Genomic DNA, 24,457 nt, shown 5'->3' on the forward strand with positions numbered 1-24,457 from the left:
TTAGATAAGTTATTTCTAATAAAGATTTCATTATATCAATCATCAAGTCAAATCAAAACTTCATACTTTCTCTTACTTAAAATATTAAATATCTTAAATTTCATTTTTAAAAAATCAATAATTCAAAGGGATATGAATAAATAAAACCTAGCATAAATCCATAATAATGGACATAAAATTGAATGTTGGATATTAATTTTATGTTAAATATTATATTTTAAGTGTGAAAGTAATTAATTATTTCAAAATTATATTTTGCATAAATTAAATAAATTTAAAATACTTAATATGTAAATTAATTTATTATATATATATATATATATATATAATTAATATAGAGAAAGTAAGTATACAGATTATTTTGTTAGGAGTCATGTTGTGTTTTGTTTGATTTTTTTTTATTAAAATTCTCTAATTTAAAGAAGTCATTATTAATAAAATAATTCTAAATAACTCTATAATAGAATAAGAATCATTCTAATATGCAGGCAAAATCGAGTTTATTTAAAATAGTTGGATAAGTATGAATTTATAAAATTTAAAGTTTATTTAAAATTGTTATATTAAAATATTATTATTATATATATAATTAAATATAAAATTATTTATAAAACAATAAAAAATTAATAATACTAAGAAGTCATAATTATAAAATTAATTACATTATTTTAATTTTTTGAAATTTTTTTTAATATGTATAAATTTACTTTATTTCTATAAAATAGTATAAAAACTTAAAATTCAAATGATTTATAAACTTATAAAATCTTAAAATCATAAATTTTAAATGATAATAATTTATTTAGTTTACAATTTTATTTAAATTTATGCTTCTTTATAATTGTAAAATTTTAATTTTAAATTAAAATTTTAATTATCTTAATCCAACTCATAGGACTATAATTTTTAAATGTACATATAGCTAGAGAAAGTATACAAATTATAGTACGTTTATTTTGTTATGATTCAAAATAGTATCTTGTTTGATTTTCATATATATATATATATATATATATATATATATATATATATATATATATTACCAAGTTAAAAACATTAATAAGTTATCTAATTAAGTCCGATTTTTTTTATCTAAATAATATTTATCAAATAAACACGTAACTGTTATATTAAATAATAAATTATATCATCAAACAAATTATTATATATTTTTTTAGTATAATATATAACACCTATTAAAATTTCTTAATTTGAATGTAACAATCAAATTTTTGCTTTAACTAGTTTTATTGTATTAATTTAACTAGCAACATTAATTTTGTACATTTGCACAGATAAAATATAAATAAAATATTATTTATATATAAATATTTTAAATAAAAATAATATTATTAAAAATTTTAAATTGTTTTTAATTTATAAATTAAATTCAATCTAAATTTAATGTTTATTTATATTTTTAAATTTATAAAGTATATAAAGTTTGAAAAAATCTAAAAAAAAAGAATATAATACATGTGTACCAATCATATAAATTGACAACATCTATTATGTGAGAACAAAAATAATTTTGAAAAATAATTTATCAAACATTTAATTTTGAATTAAATTCCCAATCATATTAAAGTCTTACTTGGGTATAATATTCTTTATTATTATATACTTATTTAAAAAATCATTTAACTAATTTATTTAAGTTTTTTATATTTTTATATTTATAATAATTTTGATTATTTAATAACTAAATTTAGTAAGAATTGACATTTATCAAAATTAGAAAAATAAATAAATTGAATATAATAAATTATTTAAAAATAACTAAATTAATATAATAAAGTATTTAAAAATAAATAAATTAATTAATATAATTGATATTTGAATAAATATACAAATATTTAAAATTAATATATATATATATATATAATTAAAACAAATACATACATACATGGTAATAAAATGGTTGTATACAGTTTCTTAATTTTTTTTATAATAATAAATTATTATAATAGATAATTAGATAAATATTAAAAAATAATTAAATAAACAATATGTGTTGTAAAAAAGTGTTCAGTCCTAATTTGTTTTCTTATAATAATAAATTATTTAAATTTAATATATATATATATAATTAAATAAAGAAATTTATATATGATAATAAAAAAATATTATTTTAAATATTTTATTTTTTTATTTTATAATAATAAAAAAGTCTCAAATATATTTCTCAATCAATTTAAAACTTAACTTATTTAGTTAAGTATATTTTTAATTTTTTATTAAATTTTTTTATTAATTTGTGTAGACTTCAAAATCGGTCTCGCCTTTCTTGGTTTAGTAGGCGGTCTGGTATTTTTTTCTTTTAAATACTTGTTCCCTGTTGGGATTCAGGAGATGGATTTACGGAAAAGTCAAAGTTTGGACTGGGCCGAGCCACTGTGGAACGTAGATCAACCTACAAGAAAAACACTATAGACAAACACAAGACATGTTATTTTTTTTTAAATTTAGAATGTATTAATGGATGTTTATCTCAACTATAATGCATACACGTATTTACATAAGTATAGTAGGCACATAAAAGTTATAAGCGTGATTATATTGCTTGGGCACGACGAACAATGAGTCTTGGGAGTAATTATCTGGTTTTTGTGTCTAAGTAAAATCTTAAGAGAAAGTTAGTTCCCAACATGTCAAGCAAAACCATCAATGTAAAATAAGAGCATACCCTCAATCAGGAAGTTCTACCCCGCCTTTTTCTACCTCTAAAATACAAACTCACTAAAATATGGAAGTGGGGATCGATCCAAGGACCTAAGTTAAACTTACGGAACGTCCATCAAATTTGGAATAGGTTTCCATTCCACATTAACTAATCTTTGTACATAATATTATATGTGTAAATATGATGTCGCACCACACACATCATGTACTACCTCAAACAATAGAGTGATGCGCCCAAAATTAGAACCCATGCATGTAGAAAGACGAATTTGGGTGATGTATCATTTTCCCCTTTATTTATTATTTTGGATTTTTTACTTTTTAGATTTGTGTTTTGTTATAGTTATAAAAATAATATTCTTAAAAATAACCAAAAGATTATTCAAGTTAAGCATCGATTAATCCCTAATAGAGTCGCTAGAAAAGTTGTAACGCCAAAAATCGACCCTTTTAGAAAATGTATTTTTGAACTTGATAGTCATGCACATAACTTATATTCCTCTCGAATCTTGAGTGAGACGAGGAAAGAAATGCTAAACACAACTAGAGCATGTTTAAAATTGTCAATTTAGACTAGTTTTGACATTTTTTAGAGTCGTCACCTAATTACTCGATGAGAAATTAGGAAAAAATATTTTGCGTGTTCAAACATGTTTTAGAGATTATGTATTTGGTTCAGTACTTGGTTACATGTGAGAAAAAGTATCGACGCTATGTCGCACGTACCCATCACATGACGGTCTCTACTCTAAACTTTTGGTCATTTAAAAATATATTGTTTTACAGCTTATTTATTTATTTCATCCAAAAATATGCATTTAAAACTGAATCTAATAAACATGTGTTTAGTTTAGGTATCAATCTGTACCTAAAGCATGCGTCTACGTTATTGTCATTGGTCTAAAACTTAAAATGTTAAGAAAATATTTGAGTGTCTTGTTGCATCATGGCCCTGTTTGATATTTTTTTTTTCTGCACAACAAAATAATTAGTTAATAAAATAGATATAATTTATGTTTTAGGAAAATTAACATATTAAAAAATAAAAATATATAGTTTAAAATGTTTGTCTACAAGATTTTTTTTTTATAATAAATGTCATATAGACGTAAATAATAAAAATATATATTTGATAATACTAAAAAAATATATAAATATTTAATAAATAACAATAATATTAAATTGTAATGCCAAAAATTGACCATTCCCGAGAAAGGATTTTCGTTACTCGATAGTCGCACCTCATATCTCACCATCATCGTTACTAGAATGCATTTAAAAACATCGATTTAGACTAGCTTTGACATTTTAGAGTCGTCACCTAATTTAGTACTCGAGAAATTAGAAAATAAAAAATATTTTGTGTGTTCAAATGCATTTTAGAAGTTCCGTTCTTAATTCGGTGCTTGATTACACGTGAGAAAGGGCTCACGCGCTATGTCTAATATTCTTATCACATGACCGTCTCTATTTTAAATTTTTGGTTATTTAAAAGAATATTATTCTATACCTTATTTATTTCTCCAATCCTAGGACATGGGTCTAAAGGTATAATCCAAATATAAACAGGTATATAATTTTGCATCATTTTTGTTCTGAAGACATGCGTGATGTTGAAAAAATAAATTAATGAATAAAATTAGAAAAAGACATGTGCATAAGAATAAAATCTAAAAAATACCTACAATTACAAACATATCTCATTCACTCAAAGAAGAGTATTACACGTGAAGTTATCCACATTATCCAAAATCTCAAAGTGTGATGTGCTTTTATTTATCCATGTGATAGAAGCTTTATATAATTAATTATTTTTATTATTATTAATTTATATACTTAAATATTTTATTGTACTTTGAACAGAGAACAATATTCCATTTTTATTTTGGTTTGCCTTACAGACTTTCGGATGAAACTAGACAGACCCGAATACCAAATTAACCCGAATCGTCGGAATTCCAAATGAAATATCGATTCTATAAATGTTCAACTACTATGAATTCTTCTGAGACTGGATTACTCATTAGTATTAATAAAAAGACAAGGGTCTCCCGACCAATAGTTTAAAACAGTTATATGTGGACAAAGCAAAGCTGAATAAATGAAGTTCGTCTGCTATTTTTCTTTTTAATGATCTTGAAGTACTTTTTTTAATATCCTTAGCATCATACAAACAGAAACATTCCTACCAAATATTTTTAGAACAATCAACTCAATGAATCTTCACGTTTTGAATTATCATTCATTGAAATCATGAATAAAATTTCAGAATTACTAAAGTAAGAAATCCAAATCCTAAGCATGATTTTCTAACTTATCATAGTACTGGCTTTTCATGGGATAAACCTGACTAGGAATTAAAAAACTTATAAAAACAATTAAAAATTAGACTTAGCTGCTATTCTTGATAGGAAAGCTCTCAATTTTTATTGTGTCAGAATGATTGGAACATAGCAAAAGAATTGGATAAGAGCCTGAGAGGAGAAGAAATTTAAATACTTATCTAGTACATATAATATGACCAGAGCTAGTTAATTCAATATCCAAACTACTATTTAAGAAGAACTTTAATTAAAATTCTATCAGAAATAATTCAAAGTTACTCGCAAGCTCTATACTACACTCTCACTCTTAAAAACTACTTCAAATTTACAAAATGCTTTCTAGGATTGATACTTACTTTTGGCTTGATACCTAGCACCAATAAGCTATGCTTATTTCTTTATTGAATTTAACCAGCATTGCTATTAATGATGGTATGTGAGATCTCTTCTTAATGTTGTACTCGATATATTTAGGAGTTCTAATTATATTTATTTTTTGGTTACTTTAAATAAACAACTCGTTATCTTCTACTAAAGTTTAGGATCTCATCAAGTATAGATGTTGAGGTTAGTATGTGAAAAGTTGTTTTGTTGTCAAATATTATACATAAGTTCATTAAATGATTCGCTTTTCATAAAATGATAATGATAATAGACAAGTTCATAGACAGTTGCACCCTTGAAACACCTAGCCAAACAAAACCAGATCAATAAAGAAACAAAGCATTATAGACTCAGACACATCTTCTTCCATTTGGATTGGACATTCCCTGAATAAGTTAAATAGACTGTTCCTCTTAATTAGGAACAAATCAAGCTCGTCATAAGTCTTTTAGATAGATTCCTCGCTTCCTTTTGTGAAATATTAGGAGTAAATAAGACGACTTTCACTCGTACAAGGTCACTCACCTAGATTTTTCATTTGTCTTTTCGGTTGTGCAGGTTCGTCAATGGGAAATGAAGATGTTGGGAGAGCAAATGGTTCGTCAATGGGATATTGGAGTACTCTCCCTCTTTAACTCTCATAGATTTTAAGAAGATTTTTATGTTTATGTTTATTTGATTTAAGTTTAAATTTTAGGTTTTGGAAAAAGGGATAAGATGGTTGTGGTTATTAATAAATAGACATTGTATTATTCATTATTATTTGACCAAGAACGATGGTAACAATGTCTTGTCGTTAATTTCATTGCTATTGATTACTCTTTTATAGTGTAATTTGTTGGTTTTATTTACTACTTTTTATTTTATTTAAATAGACCTAAATTTAAATATAAACTTAAGGTGCAAAATGTGGTGTCTAAATAAAAAAATAAAAATAAAATTGTTGTCAAAGAACCGTTGACATATGTTGTAGACAAATGTTGATAATCACTAGAGAAGTCAACGACGACAAAAAATTATCAATCGCGGACAGAGCGGCTAACGATGACCATCGTACACGAATCACCACCGATCAACATTCAATAAGATCACAAGTGACCCAAACGACGTCGTTTTGGCCCCTTTCAACATGTAGATCGCATGCCCCAAAACTATGTCATTTTGAAGAAGGATTAAAAATGCTTCTTTATCCTTTAGTTGGACAATTTTAGTTTTATTTTAATTCTTCAAATATTAAAATTTTGATTTATATGTCCAAATTCAATTTCACTAAAAGGAAATTGTTAATTGAACAATAATGATCAATTTCCCAAAGATTTGAGAACAATTCATTAGCTAGAAATGACATATTTTAACATTAATTGTTTTTAGAACGGTGGGTTTCGTTTCACTTTTAGAGTGTGACTAATCTCCATGGGTTAAGTAAATAGCCTGTTGTATACATTTTTTACGGTTTCCTCACTTTAAAGATTCTTTTATGTTTTTCCATTCAAGTACCCCGTCTTTAAGGGCGATGTTGGATATTCTCGTTAAGCCCAATAAATTAGGCCCTAAAAAATATCAACACAATAATTTTATCTTAGAAAATATATTAAAGCATATTTTGGGAATATGCTAAGAACATTCCCTGATTTTACTTTATTTTATTATATTAGATTTTATATTATTTATTTCTTTTTCAATTCAATATTATAAGTATATATAGGCTATGCCTAGAACTTAATAAAATACAATCAAAAGTTTTTCTCTTTACACTATACTTTTCTTTTTATACAACAACAAGTGATATCAGAGTTGTACGGTGTTCGATCTGTTTCAACAATGACAGGAAAATGAAAAGAGATGATGAACAGAGGTTGGAAGAATGAAGGGGTGATGCACTTCATGCCTTTCACGCTTACTAACTGTTGGGGAAAACCCTGACAGAACCACAAAAGAAGAAAAAACAAAGTGAAAGAACACTAACAGAATTTGATAATGGAGTTCGGCCAAAATGTTGCCTACGTCTCCGAGCACTAAGGCTATCAATTAATAAGGAAGAAAAGATACAAATTTGGGTGCAATAAACCAAAGAGGGGAGAGTTTCTTTTATACACTAAGAAACTTCCCCAACTCCCATCATCTTCCGATGTGGGATTTATACTAATTGTGAATATAGTTTCTTTTATATACTAAGAAACTTCTTTCACTCCCATCATCTTCCGATGTGGGATTCTAATTGTGCCAAAACAACAAATCTCCACCTTGGCACAATATCCAAAATACTAATCTTCAATATTAAAAAAATAAACCTTCAGTGCTTCCAATTGGCGCTCTTCAGCGCCGACTCAAACGCGGAATGTGTTTACCAAATCTAAACAATTAGATTTGGTTTTCCCCATGTCTTTGATCTCGAACTCTCTACCCAATTGAGCTTTCAATTTGTCAACTTCATATTGGCTCTTTGATGCTATCAACATATCATCATCGTAAAAGAGTAAATAGATATAAGACTCATCTTGCAGTTTGCGCAAATACACACATGAACTGAATCTGCTTCTTGTGTACTTGTGCTCAATCATAAACTTATCAAGTCGCTTGTACCATTGTCTCGACGATTGCTTCAACCTGTACAATGATCTGTTCAACTTGCAAACCCAATTTTCTTTATCAGCAACTTTGAATCTATCTGGTTGATAAATGTAGATTTCCTCATTCAAATGACCGTGTATGTCTACGGTCTTCACATCTGGTTGAGCTAGCTCCAAATTCATCTGCGCTACCAAGGACAACAAAATTCTAATGGAAGAGTGTTTAACAACAAGAGAAAGTACCTCATTATAATCACCTCCTTCCTTCTGAGCGTAGTCTTTAACTACCAATTTTTCCTTGTAGCGAACATCAAATTTTTCAGGAAATCCTTCTTTCTTAGCAAAGATCCATTTACAACCAATAGCCTTCTTCTCTTTTCGTAGATGCTTCAACTTGCATGTCTCATTCTTCTGAATAGATTGCATTTCATCTTCCATAACACCTCTCCTTTTTCCATTTTCAGTACTTCGACTGACATCTGAAAAAGTGGATGAAACATCATCTACGGCTAGAAGTGCATAGGCCGCCATGTCAACAAACCGACCTGGTTTTTGAGTAACTCGTCTTGGCCTATTCGCAGCAATTGATTCACGTTGTTCTGAAGGTTCTTGGGTCAGAACCTCTTCCACATCTAACTCTTCGTCTGTCGTCGGAGAGTCACTTCTAGTTGGGCTTATCTTTATCTGCTCAAACTCCACCTGTTGCGGAGTACAATCAATCTTGTCTGGTGTTACCTTATTCAACATTGAATAATCATCAAAAGTAACATCTTTTCTGATAATGGTTTTCTTTGCATCCAAACACCAGAGGCGATACTCTTTAACTCTCGTAGTAAATCCCATAAAAAGAGCCTTCTTTCCTCGTGGATCCAAATTTGATTCAACTCCATGATAATATACAGTAGAACCAAAACTATGCAAAAAATCATAATCAGTTGCAGGTTTTCCAGACCATACCTCTAATGGAGTCTTGCCACCAAGTGCAGATGATGGTAGGCGATTTACCAAATGTTGAGCGTATGCCACAGCTTCTGCCCAAAATTTCCTGTCTAACCCAGCATTAGACAACATACATCGAACTTTCTCCACCAATGTCCTGTTCATACGTTCCGATACTCCATTCTGTTGTGGTGTTTTTCTAACTGTGAAGTGTCGAACTATGCCACACTCTTGGCATAACTTCTGGAATGGATCATTCTTGTACTCTCCACCGTTATCAGTCCGAAGAATTTTGATCTTTCTTCCTGTCTTGTCTTCAACTTGAGTTTTCCATTTAAGAAAAATCTCAAACACTTCACCTTTATTTTTCATAGTAAACACCCAAACTCTTCTGGAAAAATCATCAATAAAAGTAACAAAATAATGTCTACCTCCAAGAGAAGGAGTCTTGGCAGGTCCCCAGACATCTGAGTGCACATAATCCAAAATACCCTTGGTATTATGCATAGTAGTGCCAAATTTTACTCGCCTTTGTTTTCCTAGAATACAATGTTCACAAAAATTTAACTTACAAACTTTTGTACCTTTCAATAATCCTTGCTTGACAAGAGTTTGCATAGATTTCTCACCAGTGTGCCCCAATCGCATATGCCATAGCTTTGTTGCCTCTAACTCTTTACTGCTCCCGGAAGTTGATACACATGATGTCCCATTAACTGTACTACCTTGACAGTAATACAAATTATTACTTTTCCTGATAGCTTTCAACATCACTAGCGCTCCAGATATTACTCTAAGAACTCCATTTTCCAATTTCACATGTAGGCCTTTCGACTCCAAGGCCCCCAAAGAAATGAGATTCTTTTTCATATTCGGTATGTACCGAACATCTCTGATAATTCTGGTGGATCCGTCTTCATTTCTCAGCTTGATTGAACCTATCCCCTTTACTTTACATGTATTAGCATCTCCCATGTAAACAACTCCACCATCTAGCTCTTTAAAGTCAAAGAACCACTTTCGAACTGGTGTTATATGATAAGTGCAGGCTGAGTCCAATATCCACGCATCAGGATGTGATGTTGTGTGTGACATCGATAAAGAGTATTCTGAATCTGCATCACCTTTGTTTTCTGCAACATTCGCATCTTCAGAATCTTTCTCTTTCTTCTTCAACTTTGGGCAGTTAATCTTCCAATGTCCTTTCTCACGACAGAAAACACATTCATCTTTGGCAACTCTACTTTTAGATCTTCTTCCTTTCCCTTTTGATTTGCTCTGCTGACGGCCCCTGACCATCAATGCTTCATCTGCTGTACCTACTTTGTTTTTCCTTTTATCCTGCTTTCTCAATTCGTGACTATATAAAGTATAACTTACAGCATCAAGAGAAACATTTCCCTTCCCATGAAATAACGTTGTTTCTAAGCGTTCAAATTTATCAGGAAGGGACGATAGCAACATCAACGCAAGATCTTCATCTTCAAACCTAACGTCAAGGTTTAACAAATCTGCTACCAATTCATAGTAGTACATGATTGGTAATCAAATCGGAACAGTCGCTTCTTCATAAGGAGCTTATTCTGACCACTCTTCTTCAGAAATTTATCCTCCAATGTTTGCCACAGTTTCTGTGCAGAAGTTTCATTCTTCACAGCATACTTCTGCTCTCTAGATAGGCACGCTCGAATTGTTCTGCACGCTAACCGATTCATGATACTCCACTATTTTTCTTCTATACCATCTGGCTTTCCGACCTCAATAGCAACATCTAGACCCTGCTGAAAAAGACAGTCTAGAACCTCACCTTGCCACATGCCGAAATGCCCAGTTCCATCAAAGATCTCCACCGCAAACTTCAAATTTGACATCGGTGTCCTAGTCCAGGATGACGAAGGAGTTGACACCCCTTTTGAAGACTCCACCATGCCAAGGAAGAACCTTCGGCTCTGATACCACTTGTTGGGGAAAACCCTGACAGAACCACAAAAGAAGAAAAAACAAACTGAAAGAACACTAACAAAATTTGATAACGGAGTTCGGCCAAAATGTTGCCTACGTCTCCAAGCACTAAGGCTATCAATTAATAAGGAAGAAAAGATACAAATTTGGGTGCAATAAACCAAAGAGGGGAGAGTTTCTTTTATACACTAAGAAACTTCCCCAACTCCCATCATCTTCCGATGTGGGATTTATACTAATTGTGAATATAGTTTCTTTTATATACTAAGAAACTTCTTTCACTCCCATCATCTTCCGATGTGGGATTCTAATTGTGCCAAAACAACACTAACTACGTGGATGGGGTGATCCTAATGAAAGTGAATGTACAAGCGCAATCCTTCTGGGATGTCATTGAAAATAGTTCGGGAGGTCTTCGTGAAGATCGATAGGCTATGTCGTTACTTCTCCGGACAGTGCCGATAGAGTTGTTTCAAACCCTTGGAAGAAAAAAGACGACCAAGGAAGCATGTGACACACTAAAAATCACGCGGGTAAGAGTTTAACATGTCTAAGAAGCCAAAACGCAAACACAATGAACATAGTTTGAAAACCTGACATTTAAAGATGGCGAGAGGATGGAGGCTTTTGACATTCGACTTGCGACGATTGTCAACGAGCTCTAGGTGTTGGGCAATCCAATGTCCGAGTACAAGATATAGCTCAAATTCCTTCAAAGTGTGTCGTGTGCATACAAGTAGATGGCGACGACGATTGAGTCACTCGTCGATCTGAAAATGTTATCCATCAAAAAACTCACAAGTCGGCTCTTAAGTGTAGAGGAGCGCGTCAAACTCAATAATGTTAGATCTTTTGGTGAGCGACTACTACTTATAGAGAAGAATGGCGATTCAGATTACAACGTGTTCATCGTGGCCACTTGTTCTATTCAATTTAGTGGAGACAGATAACTTTTGTGTTGTAATCTGAATTAAGCGCAAACACAATGAACATAGTTTGAAAACTTGACATTTAAAGGTGGCGAGGGGATGGAGGCTTTCGACATTCGACTTGCGGCGATCGACAACGATCTCGTGATGTTGGGATATCCAGTGTACGAGTACAAGGTATTGCTCAAATTCCTTCAAAGTGTGTTGTGTGCATACAAGTAGATGGCGACGACGATTGAGTTACTCGTTGATTTGAAAATGTTATCCATGGAAAATTCACAAGTCGGCTCCTAGTTGTAGAGGAGCGCGTAGAACTCAATGATGTTAGATCTTTTGGTGAGCGACTACTACTACTAGTTGAGAACAAGACATGGGAGTTTGTGTCATCGAGCCATCAGGCTCAAATGGGTGTTTGAAGTTAAAAGGACCTCGATGACAACATTGTGAAGCACAAGGATATGTGCAATTCCAAAGGGTAAATTTCGAGAAAATTTTTGTTCTAGTAGAAAGAATGGAAATAGTACGTCTGTTACTCCCACTTGCTGCACAAAGAAAGTGGTAAGTACACTACATGGACGTGAAGTCAGCATTCTTGAATGGTGATCTCGTAGAGGAGGTCTATGTGGAACAACCACCTGAGTTCATCGATTCCAAGAACATTGTAAAGTTCTTATGTTGAGTAAGGCATTATATGGGCTCCGAAAAGCTCCATGAGCATGGTACTCAAAAATAGATGCCTCCTTTACTTCACCTAGTTTCACATGAAACCCGTTCAAACATGTCGTCTATAGAAGAGGCGATGCTCAATCTTTCTTGTCTGTGGGTGTCTATATGGATGACTTGATTATTAAGGGAATAAGTGTACAAGACATCATCAATCAAGACACAAATGCAAGAAATGGTTAAAATGAGAAACCTCGGTCTTCAAAGTTACTATTTGGGGATCAAAGTACGTCAAAATGACAGTTATATTACATTGTGTCAAAAGGCATATGCTACAAAGATTTTGGAGAAAGTTGGCATGTGTAACTGTAACCCGTGTCATAATCTAATGAACAAGAGTACGGTTGTGGATGCAACAAGGTATCAAAGCGTACTTATAGTCTTTTTACCTAGTAAACTTGATATTGCTAATGTTGTGGGCATAGTTAGTCGATACATGGAGGTGCCAAGTTCTCAACATTGGGCTATGATCAAGCAAATACTTCACTACGTATGGGGTACGTTGGGTTATGGGTGATGTTATAAGTCAGAAGTAGGTGAAGTTACATTAGTAGGCTACATCGATATGATCCTGATGGCGATGTTGATGACCACAAAAGCACCTCCATGATAGTTTTCTTTATCAGAGGCAACATTTTGACTTGGACTTCATATAAGTACAAGATTGTTACTTTATCTTCATGCGAGTCTAAGTACATCGCAGCGGCGACAACGACATGTCAAGTGGTCTGGCTTAGTCGTCTTATTAGCGAGTTAGTTGGGTGTAAAGAATTGACATTTAAATTATTGGTTGATAACAAGTCAGTCATTACTCTCTGCAAGAATCTAGTTCATCATGAGAGGAGTAAACACATTGACACGAAGTTTCTTTACATCCGAGAGTACATTTAAGAAACAAAGATGAATATTGTCCACGTTGGCATTGATGGACAGCTTGTTGATATCCTAACAAAGGAGTTAGGGAAAAAAAAGTTTATTGAGATGCGTTTGAAGTTTAGTGTCAAGCAAGTTGAAGCGGTATAATGAGATTAAGGGGTGATTTGCCAGATAATCTTGTTAAGTCCAATAAATCATGCCCTAAATAATATCAACCTAATGATTTTATCTTAGAAAATATGATATAGCATATTTTGGGAATATGCTAAGAACATTCCCTTATTTTACTTTATTTGATTAGATTAGATTTCATTTCGTTATTTATTTCATTTTCAATTCAATACTGTAAGTATAAATAGGCTATGTCTAAAACTTAATAAAATGCAATCAAAAGTTTTTCTCTTTTCCCTATACTTTTATTTTCAACAACAACGGCGAGTCATACGATCTGAAAATTGATCGGAGCTCCATGCTTCACTTGTCAGTTCGTGTGCTCCGCCTTTTGAGGGTACACAACAAAGGACTTCGATGGTAGGCTCGACCTCGAATACTATTTTAGGAAATAGTTTTCCATTAATAGGTTATGTTAGAGAACCATGTGATTTAACTTCCCCTCGAATCTCGTAAAAAGTAGAGTTCTATAGCGCAAGCTTTTTAAAATTGGCCCTATAGGTTTTAGAAATACGTATTTGAATGTATTAATCTAATTGACTTTAAGAATCGTAACCTTAGTTTACTTCTCAAAGAAACTGTGAAAAATATCATAATATTCATTTTTAAAGGTTCGATATTGATCATGTGTGAGAAATGAAAATTAGTTAGAGACATAGATATGTGGAGGCTGTGGGGACTTAAGCCCACCCCTACCAAATTATATTATATATATATATTATTATATATATATATTATACCTTATATATAGGGAGTTAGATAAATGAGTAAGACGAATCTTAAGCCTAGTCAAGCCATGTCTCAGGCAAACTCAAATCTCGTTTTATAATACAATATATATTATATATTATATATACAACATGCTTAAAGGCGGTCAAATATCTTTTAGACGAGTAAGTAAACTAAGATCCATCCGAGTTAAACTAATTTTTTTTATAGAACGGTTAAATGAAAAATTTATTATTATATATATACCTAGTTTAGTTTTTAAGGGTGACAACTATATTTTAAAGGAGAAAGAAACTAAGACTTATTATTAAAGGAGAGAGTGAAATGAATTAAAATAAAGAGAGAGTTAAATGAATTGTTGATTCATATTGTAATTAATAATTAAGAAGTATTAATTAATTAATTATTTATTTTTGTTAAATTTTGTTTGATTATAAATTTATAATTAATTGGATGTGACTTGAAAGAGATGGTAAGAATGTGTTTAATGGGCTCAAGCCTATCTCAATATATTAAAATTATATTTCATAAAATAAGGTCAACTTATCCTCTAATTTTTTCAAACTAATTCAATATTATTGTGTTGGTCTACTTTGTTATAATTTGATCTATGGTGTGATAGAACCAAGTGCGAAATAATTACTTAATTTTTACCTTTTATTTTTAATTACAATTTTTTGTTAATCCTTATTAAGCCCACCTAAACTCCAAATTTTAGATATGTTCCTACCCTCAACGCTATATCCCACATGCATGTTCGTAATGGGTAGTCTCTACTCGAAAATAGTTAGCCATTTTCAATGTTTGGAAGATTGTTACACATGCGTTGAGTTCATAACTCTTTTGCTCTTTTAATTATCATAATTTGCATCTAAATGAGGGGTTAACTCTATTCATTGCTTAGAGATGACTATATATGTCTATTATGTTTAGACAATGTTGAGATTAAAGAGCCACAAACACGTCCCAAGCATTAAGAGAACATAAATGTGAAGTGAAAATTCACATGTTGCTTGATTGGAGTTCAGACTATGACTCCTTATAGAAAATTGGTATACGAGCATAAGAAAATTCACATATAATTTTTGAGTATTCGAGCCACATTATAACACTACAAAAGTCAAATATTTTCCCGAAAGTGTTTAAATACTCTGAACTTTTGTATACACGTCATCAATAATTTCAAAAGCATGTTGCGCTCGAGTTTGGAATTTTCGAAATTGTTGAACTCTAATATGACAGTACAGAAAAATTGTTTCTCTAAATGTGCCCCAAAAATTCTAAATTTTTTTATGGAGGTCAACAATATTTTTATGCCCCAGCTATAAATATTTTGTAATTTTTAAGAATGTAGAACTCAAGATATGAGCTCTAAAATATAGATCATTTTCCAAACAAGTACTAAAATTGATGGAAAAAAAATATTCTTGTAGAAAATAATAATTTTGACCATCCTATATTTTTAGAATTTTTTTAAAAATGATTTAGAGTTTCCAATGTGTAGACACTGATTTTGTACCCCAATTTATAATTTTAAATAATTCTGAGTGATTGAAGTTATTTTCTAATTTCCTTTACGGGATCATTGCACGGGATTAAAATAAATAATTAATTTATAAATAGGTGTCGTATTAACCAAATTTTAAAATAATTAAATTACGAATTATTTAAATAAAAGATAAAAATATAAATAATTAGATAAATTAAATAAACCAAACCAAATAAATAATAAAAAATATATATTTTGGTTATAATATTGGTTTATTTATTTTATAAAAATATGAAGGAATCAAACATGACTTAACTTAAATGCTAATCATGAGGTGGTGCAAGCTATTGATGGAGGAACCAATTCCAATACTACCCACCTTTCAAATAATTTTTCACAAAATACCCACATTTTCATTTCCATTCCTATTCTCAAATTAACCGCCTCTCTCTTTCTAAATCATTAATTAACATTTTAATTACACATCTTCCACACTAATCCACTAATTACTTTATTTTATATAAATATATAATTAAAATTACTAATACATATATTAAATAAAATATATTACATAAATATTAAAATAAAATATATTTTATTTTTACTTAATTTTATAAATATAATATATATGATTAAAAATAAACATAATAAATTAAATAATTCAAATAAATATTATAATCTAAAATAAAATACATTATATACACCTTTAATATTATATATTAAAATAAAATAAAATATATTATATTATATAAATATTAAAATAACACATTATTACATAAATATTAAAATAACACATATATTTTATTTTTACTTAATTTTATAAATATAAAATATATAATTAAAACTAAACTCACTAAATTAAATAATTAAAATAAATATTATAAACTAAAATAAAATATTTTACACTAAATTTTTTTTAAGTTGAAAATGGATTCTCAAATAAATCTAAAGATCGATTGGAACCACTATTTCCAAAACGGTTAGAAGCCACGTCAAAGGAATCACCAAAAAATTTATAAGCAACGGTTTTGTGACTCGTCATCAATCAGAAGTGTCTAATTTGTCCCGTGAAGTTCAAAGTAAAAGGGAGGGCAATTTGGAGATTGAAGGTGGACACGTTAAATTGGGGAGGATTTCTTTAACTAGGAGGAGAAGGGAGATCAAGGGAGATTTCTTTTGGGAGAGAGAGCAAGCTAGAGAGAGGGAGGAATAAGAGATAACCCTTGCATATGTTGCTTTGAAGCTTGGAGAGATTTCGGAAGGCTAAGATCTAGAAATGTGCAAGGTTAGAGAGGATTTCTAAAAGCTTGCTAAGATTGTTTTGAAGCTTCAAATCTAAGGACAAGTCTTCACTTTTACTGTAATTCAATGTTCTAATGAAAAATACACTTACTGAAAATTGAGTTCATAATGCTTAGATTTTATGTGTTTCATTGTTTGTATGATATGAATATGCCCTAAATGTTGTTTTCAATCCATTGGCTGATTTGAGTCCATTATATTCCTACTAAATTTGGAAAACCAAATTAAATGAAATCTAATGATGATGAAAATCATGTTCATGGCCTCTGTTTGAGATATTTTGATTCATAATCGAGTGTTAAATATGTTAGAAGGTATTAGCCCTAGTAAAAAAAATGATTTTTAAGGAGCAAAAACCCTCAGAGAAAGATAATATGCCCTTCGGTGATAGTGGTCATCGAGGGCAATGAATTCTCTCGCAACTTCTCGATGATAAATATGTCGGTGTATAAAATAGAGTATTTGGGAGGACATATATAGCTCTCAGAAATAATTATTTGGGAGGGCATAAAGGCTCTTGGTGATAAATTATTTGAAAGGGTATAAGGGCTCTCAGTGATAACTTATTTAGGAGGGTATAAGGGCTCTCGAAGAAAACTTTAATTTATTAACGAGAGCCTTCATATTTACCAAAAACACTCGCCTATTACTATCAGCTATTATTAGTTTTTTTTTATAAATAAAACGATTATAAACCGAACATTACTTATTTAAACCAAACAATTTCAGACATAAATCATAAACAAATTAAAAATACCAAATTTCATATACCAAAATCCCAATAATCCAAAAATACAATCATCTAATAACCAAAAGCCTAATTATCCAATATAACGTACAAAATATTAAAAGATAAAAACAAGTCTAAGTAATATATCTACAATACTGATCAGGAGGTGGAGGATATCCCAATTATTCTCTTTGTCTTTCTAGTTGTATTTCTATTTGTCTATTTATTTCAAGTGCTTTTCTTTGTGACTTAAGTACTAGAGACTCCAACCATTCTTTTTTCAAAGCATTCTCTTGTAATTCAGTACGCAACTGCTCGTACTCTTGCTCCTTCCGCTACTATGTTTCTCTTTACACATAGTTATGATCAAGCATTGAACCTGGAATGAAATATAAGAGTTGTTATATACCTTTATAATAAGTTGTAAGAATTTTATAAACGCCATAACGAGCTCTTCCTACCTATAGTCAATATAAATCTACAAAGTAAGAAATCAATTCTTGATTTCAAATATGACAATCAAGCTAAAGAATAAAAGAAGTATGAATAGAATTGATATAATAATCTTCAAATTTACAGCGTTATATGTCAATTATTTTTGAATTGATATAATAATCTTCAAACATGTAATCACAATCAATAGATGGTAAAATCCCTCTCAATCTGTACACTCAATTTATACATATTAAATCAAATAAGTCAAATAAACTAGTGATATCTTAACACAGTGATGCGTTTGCATTTCACAGGTTTGTGAATAAATAGACAAAACTACAATAAGAAAATATATTCCAGCTGCAAATAACCAAATTTGAACAGGACAAAGAGATTTGAAATGCCAACAACAATTAATACTTGATGCAAACATTTGTGTAGCCTAAAACTCTATTGCACAAAATGTTGTTTAACTTGTACAGAAACCATAAGAATACTAGATTATTAAACCCAAAAGATTTTCAGAAGAAACTGTTCTCGAAGAAGCCTTGAGATGGGTCTAAAAGTAATAGGCATTAGGGTAATTGTGGGTGAGGTTGATTCGGTTTATTAGCTAAACATCTATATTCAGCCCTATATCTGATGAATCATAAAGGATCGGTTTGTCATATTTTAATTGAACAACTCACTAGTTTTTAATTGAGCAAATGTAGAAAATACAATAGACAGTAGCTGTTTGTATAAATAATTTGAACAGGACAAAGAGATTTGAAATGCCAACAACAATTAATACTTGATGCAAACATTTGTGTAGCCTAAACTCTACTGCACAAAATGTTATTTAACTTGTACAGAAACCATAAGGATTCTAGATTATTAAACCCAAAAGATTTTCAGAAGAAGCTGCTCTCGAAGAAGCCTTGAGATGGGTCTAAAAGTAATAGGTATTAGGGTAATTGTGGGTGAGGTTGATTCAGTTTTTTAGCTAAACATCTATATTCAGCCAAGGATCGGTTTGTCATATTTTAATTGAACAACTCACTAGATTTTAATTGTGAAAATGTAGAAAATACAATAGACAGTAGTTGTTTGTATAAATAATTTTAATTGAACAAATGCATCAATATATATGTTATAGCTCAATAACCTATTAAAATTTTCTATTCACCAATGAAATCAAGTAGCAATAGTAGTTTTAAATCTTTAACACTAGAAGAAAGTACACCAATAAAACGCAAATAAATCATTTTTATTCCTAATTCGAAAAATGAATCAGTTAAGCATAAGTACCTAACTAGCAATAGATAGAGATCAAAGAAATTGGTCAAATTTGTATATAACATGCTCAGTTAATTTTGGATTTATTTGACTAATTCTAGTGGCTAATAAATTATGTAACAGATTATGAATGTAATTGTAAACTAAGATATTATAAGACTTACCCATTACTATTTTAGCCGAACAACCAAAAGAATGAATTACAGAAAGAATAAGATGCTCGCGGCCAATTGCCTCAACTGTCTTACATAAGATTTAAGAATCAGTGATCCACTTTCATAATAGAATGCTATCTTGCTTGATTACCCGTTAATGATCCACTTACAAAAAGGCCTCTGCCAATGATTCTTCTGATATACCTGGAAATATCATCTCTAGGTATGTCAAACCCATATCAAACTCTTCTTCCATATTTGTCTCTTTATCATCATCTTCACCATATCTATCATCTATTGTGCTTCTTCTTCTGCTGATGCTGCTTTCAGATGTTGAACCATGGATAATCTCATCGGATAAAGCTAATGTTTGCTGGTACTGTGTTGGTTCAAGTTTACATCTTTAAGATCATCATTTCCCATCAAATTGTAACCAATCTATTTCAATGCTTCATTTCTTCTTGAAAGTGGAATGTATGGTTCAGCATATGGGTTCAGCGAAGAAGATTTTCCAGACTTCATTGCACTGTTGGATTTTTATTAATCAGCCACATATATAGTGATGAACCCTAATTCTTCCTCTCACCAATCAAAGAAAACAAATATGTTTTCATTAAGGAAAACCTAATGTATTCCGATGAATTGATTCCAACAGATCAAGTTATTTAATATATCAAGAAATCAAAAGGAGCAAACCAGATTGAGAGAAAAAATAGTTTCCATGACCTAACAATATGAATCAAATGAAAAACAATCTTGACAGTGGGATACATAACATGATTAAGTATGACAGAAATCAAAACTCACATGATGTTTTGTAATCAATCTGGGCGGAGGGCCGAGCGGGTGGAGGATGGAGCGGAGGACGTGCGGGGTGATGGATGAAGCAACGGACGGAGCAACAGACCGACGTAGTGGATATGTGGACGGACGGAGCGAATCTATGGCAGATCTAGAGGTGTTAGCGACAGAGAACGAAGGAAGTAATTTAAATTAAAGAATGTCACCGAGAGTGTAAGGCGGTCACTTAGAAATATTATGTTCACCGAGAGCTGACTTCAAGAGCCCTCGGAAATATATTCTATTAGCGAGAGATAATTACTACCCTTGGTGACCTTGTTATATATTTGCGAGGGAAAACAAATTCTCTCGGTTAAAAATAAATTTCCAAGAGCATTTATTCGCTCTCGGTGAGCCTCCTTGATAATTACACATTTTCTACTAGTGTAGTAGGTTTATGAACGTTTAGTTAAGCATTAAAACGACTTTTAAGGTTATAAGGTTTCAAGATGCAATGTTGATGAAATGGTAAATAGTGATGTTAACATGTTCCTTTAATCCTGTTGATTATCCTCATATGTCAGTTTTTAAGTTTGGTTGGAGGAATTTGTTCAAGCTGCAATGAATGGGACTTGATGTTGTTGTATTGTTGATGCCTATGAACTTATCATAGTATGTTATGCTTGTTCTTCTAATCCTGTCAGATATTATTTGTGAATTGGTTAAGACCTAAAGGTAAGAGTTATGATCATTTCATTTTATGATCATTTCATTTTGGCTGGTTAATTACTGTGTGGATAAGAAAAGGTAGGTTATTGTGTAATGACAGTACAAAAAGAAAAAAATAAATAAATTCAAATTCATGTTTGATAAAGCCTTCCTTTTGTTTCTAATTTTTATAATGTTTACTTTTTATACATTTTTCTTGAATATTATTTACTGTCTAATTAATATTGATTAATCAAATAATTTGATAATCTAAAAAAAAAATATGGTATATAATATATGGAATGTTGAAAAAAAAAGTAAATAAGAGAAGGAGCACTACATTCTACCAATAAGTAAGCACATCATAAAACTGATAAAAAGACAAAAAGGAAATGTATAGATAGATTGATAGATCGATCATAGATAGAGAGATATTTCTTTATATAGTAATTAGGTTAATGCATGATAATATATATATTTATTCAAGGAGAAGATGAAATAACTTAGACATTTCGTTGGTTGATGGGTTCCTTTTGTGCATTGAAGTAAACAATTGCAACCGGAACCCCAAGCATAGGTTATGAGAGAAAGCTCTAGTGTTGAAGTTGTCCCTGGTTATGATATTTGGCTTCTCAATAGTTTGGTCAACATATTTGGATTGTCTAAATAGTATTAGAATATAACGGTGAATTCCAACAGCTGGGCATAGCTCCATGTATGACCCTATCTATTTTCCTGCATTTTTAGTTTACTCATATTTCAGTAGGTGAGTGCAAGAATTCATATTTTTAAGGTTATGAGTTTGAATCTTCCCACCTGATACTCAATGCTTAGTTAGATAATTACATTTTAAGGTCACAATAACACGAAATTAACGCACCTTGACCAGAATTGGTACCTCCGAGAATGTTGGCCACAATCCTAAAAGGATAAAATGAAATATTAGTATACATAGAATTTCTGAACTCTTCTTACTATATTGATTTAACCTTTGGCGAATCAATGAGATTGAATCCTCTAGTATACGGACCTCTGTTCTCTAGGGGACAAAACAGTCATTTGAAACAAAAAAATGTTTTTTACTGGTTTGCTCTCACTCCTGTAAGGGAACATGAATCCCCAACAAGCGTTTGATATACCCAAAGGATTCTATCACATTTTTATATGGGTTTGTAAGGCTTAATATATTATTACCTATTACTATTGTTGCTCCTTTAATGTTTAATGCATTTTGATTGTAGAAATATGTAGTTAGCATGTTCTTATTAAAACAAATCTTAATGGAATAATTGTTAAATAAAATGTTTAAATAAGATGTTCAAGACTTAAAAGCTTGTTTGATATTTGATTATTTGAGATTTTTTTTTTTAAATTTTGTCTAACAAATCTTGTTTGCTAAAAAATGTAAATTATTTGAGTTTTTAATTCGTTTAATTACTAAAATATATTTTTTATATTTAAAATTAATAAAAAATAAAATATGAATATTTTAATATTTTTAGTTAATCAAATAAGTGATTTAATATTTATAATAATAATGTAATGATATGATATGTAGAGAATTTCTGTGTTAGTAATAACTTTTTCTAAAAAAAAGATAAAATATGACAATTGAGAATTAAAGTGTAAGATAACCAATGATTATGATGACTTTCTCGTAAACGATGTTTCAGTTTTTATAGATAACCAATTCTTCTCGTCTTAAAAAGTTCTATTTGTAATATTATAAAACTTAAACATTTAAAATATATTTCTAATTTATTATAAGTTATCATGGATTAAATTTTATCTTATCATCATAATAGTAGGCTTAATATACAAGCATGATTAATTAGGTTTGTAAATTTAACTAAAAAAAGGTTTAAAATGGTTTGAGTCCTTATTTAGTTTTTTTTGAAAAAAATAGATGAAAGAGAAAGAGAGGACAACCAGTGCACCCATTCTCTCATGGAGGGCTCGCTAGGGTTGACGCATCTGGATCTGTCATGACCTGATCATTCATGCCAAAAAGAAGAATTAAAATAATATAAAAAACACATTTGTATTTATGAAATAAATGACATGTGAGTTTGTTTTGGTCATTAGTTTTCAACAATTAATTGATTAATGAATGCAGATCTAAGTGGTCCATTTCAGTGCATGCCATAACATTATATTCAAGTAGCATTATTATTTAACTTTCTAAGAGAAAGTTGGATTGATTTATTTTACAAATTCAACAGTTACATCATTTCATTCATTTTTTTTATTTTCATACATCATATCACCTAATTTATTAAATAAAATATTATTTATTTTTATTTTAAAATTATTTTATATTATTACTCTTTATGTCATTTTACAAAATAAATCAAACATTTAACTCCCAGTATATTTTGTAACTTGCATTTAATTTATCATTGTAAATGTAAAAGTCTAAAACTGGGTAATACCTACATAAAAAATATCAACCAAAACTTGTAATGTAAAATGTCTCAGGTCAAAAGCCAATCAACGTGCAAGTAAAAGTCCAAATCGACGCAATACTAACAGAAAACCCTAAAATCCCGTTTAACCTAAAATTCAAATGAGGGCGATAATCTCTAAAACAAAGCCGATAACTTTATTTGTTACTGAGATCGATGGTTAGACTTTTAATATTTAATTTAGTAACGGACCATTGTTTAATTGATTCTTGTGCCTAATCGTTATAAAATTCTTAATCATTTTTCTAACAAAAGAAAATGTGACTTTCTAGTAAATATAATTTTCATGTTTGATATAAAAAGAATTCCACATGCACTAACTCAAATACCCCAAAAGATTAATCAAATAAAAGATCGATAGTGAAATCATTACCAGGGCGTAAAGCTCATTAGGCAAACCAGAAATGGTGACAGTTGGGGGATTGAAAGCCATGGAAGGCTTGATGATGCAGGCATTAGTAACATGCTTGGTTGCATAGTAGACATTCATGTTTGTTGTGGGCACAAATGGATCCACCACATCTCTAATTATTTTACACATGATCAGAGGATTTATCGAACTAGCAGCCATCTGAGAGGAGAGAAATTAAAACAGATAAAGAAATGAAGAGCTGATGAAGATAAGAGGAGGCTGATAGAACTAAGTGAAGGATATTGGTATATAAATATATAAATAAATAGATGGACAGTTGGAGTAGATGAATGGGTTAAAATATGGGAAAGAACAATGTAAGAGAGAGTTGGTAAATTGTATTTACCTTTCTAATATATTTTTTTTATTGTAAATGTTAAATTTCTTACTTTAACCATTAAATATTTATATAAT

General features: G+C 30.3%; 1 pseudogene; it reads right to left on the reverse strand.

Moving 5' to 3' along the window:
* Nucleotides 1-19,844: 19,844 nt before the first annotated feature.
* LOC124933982 lies at nt 19,845-24,240 on the reverse strand (annotated as a pseudogene).
* Nucleotides 24,241-24,457: the final 217 nt, after the last annotated feature.

Source organism: Impatiens glandulifera, chromosome 1, assembly GCF_907164915.1.
Source record: "Impatiens glandulifera chromosome 1, dImpGla2.1, whole genome shotgun sequence".
Classification (NCBI taxonomy): domain Eukaryota; kingdom Viridiplantae; phylum Streptophyta; class Magnoliopsida; order Ericales; family Balsaminaceae; genus Impatiens; species Impatiens glandulifera.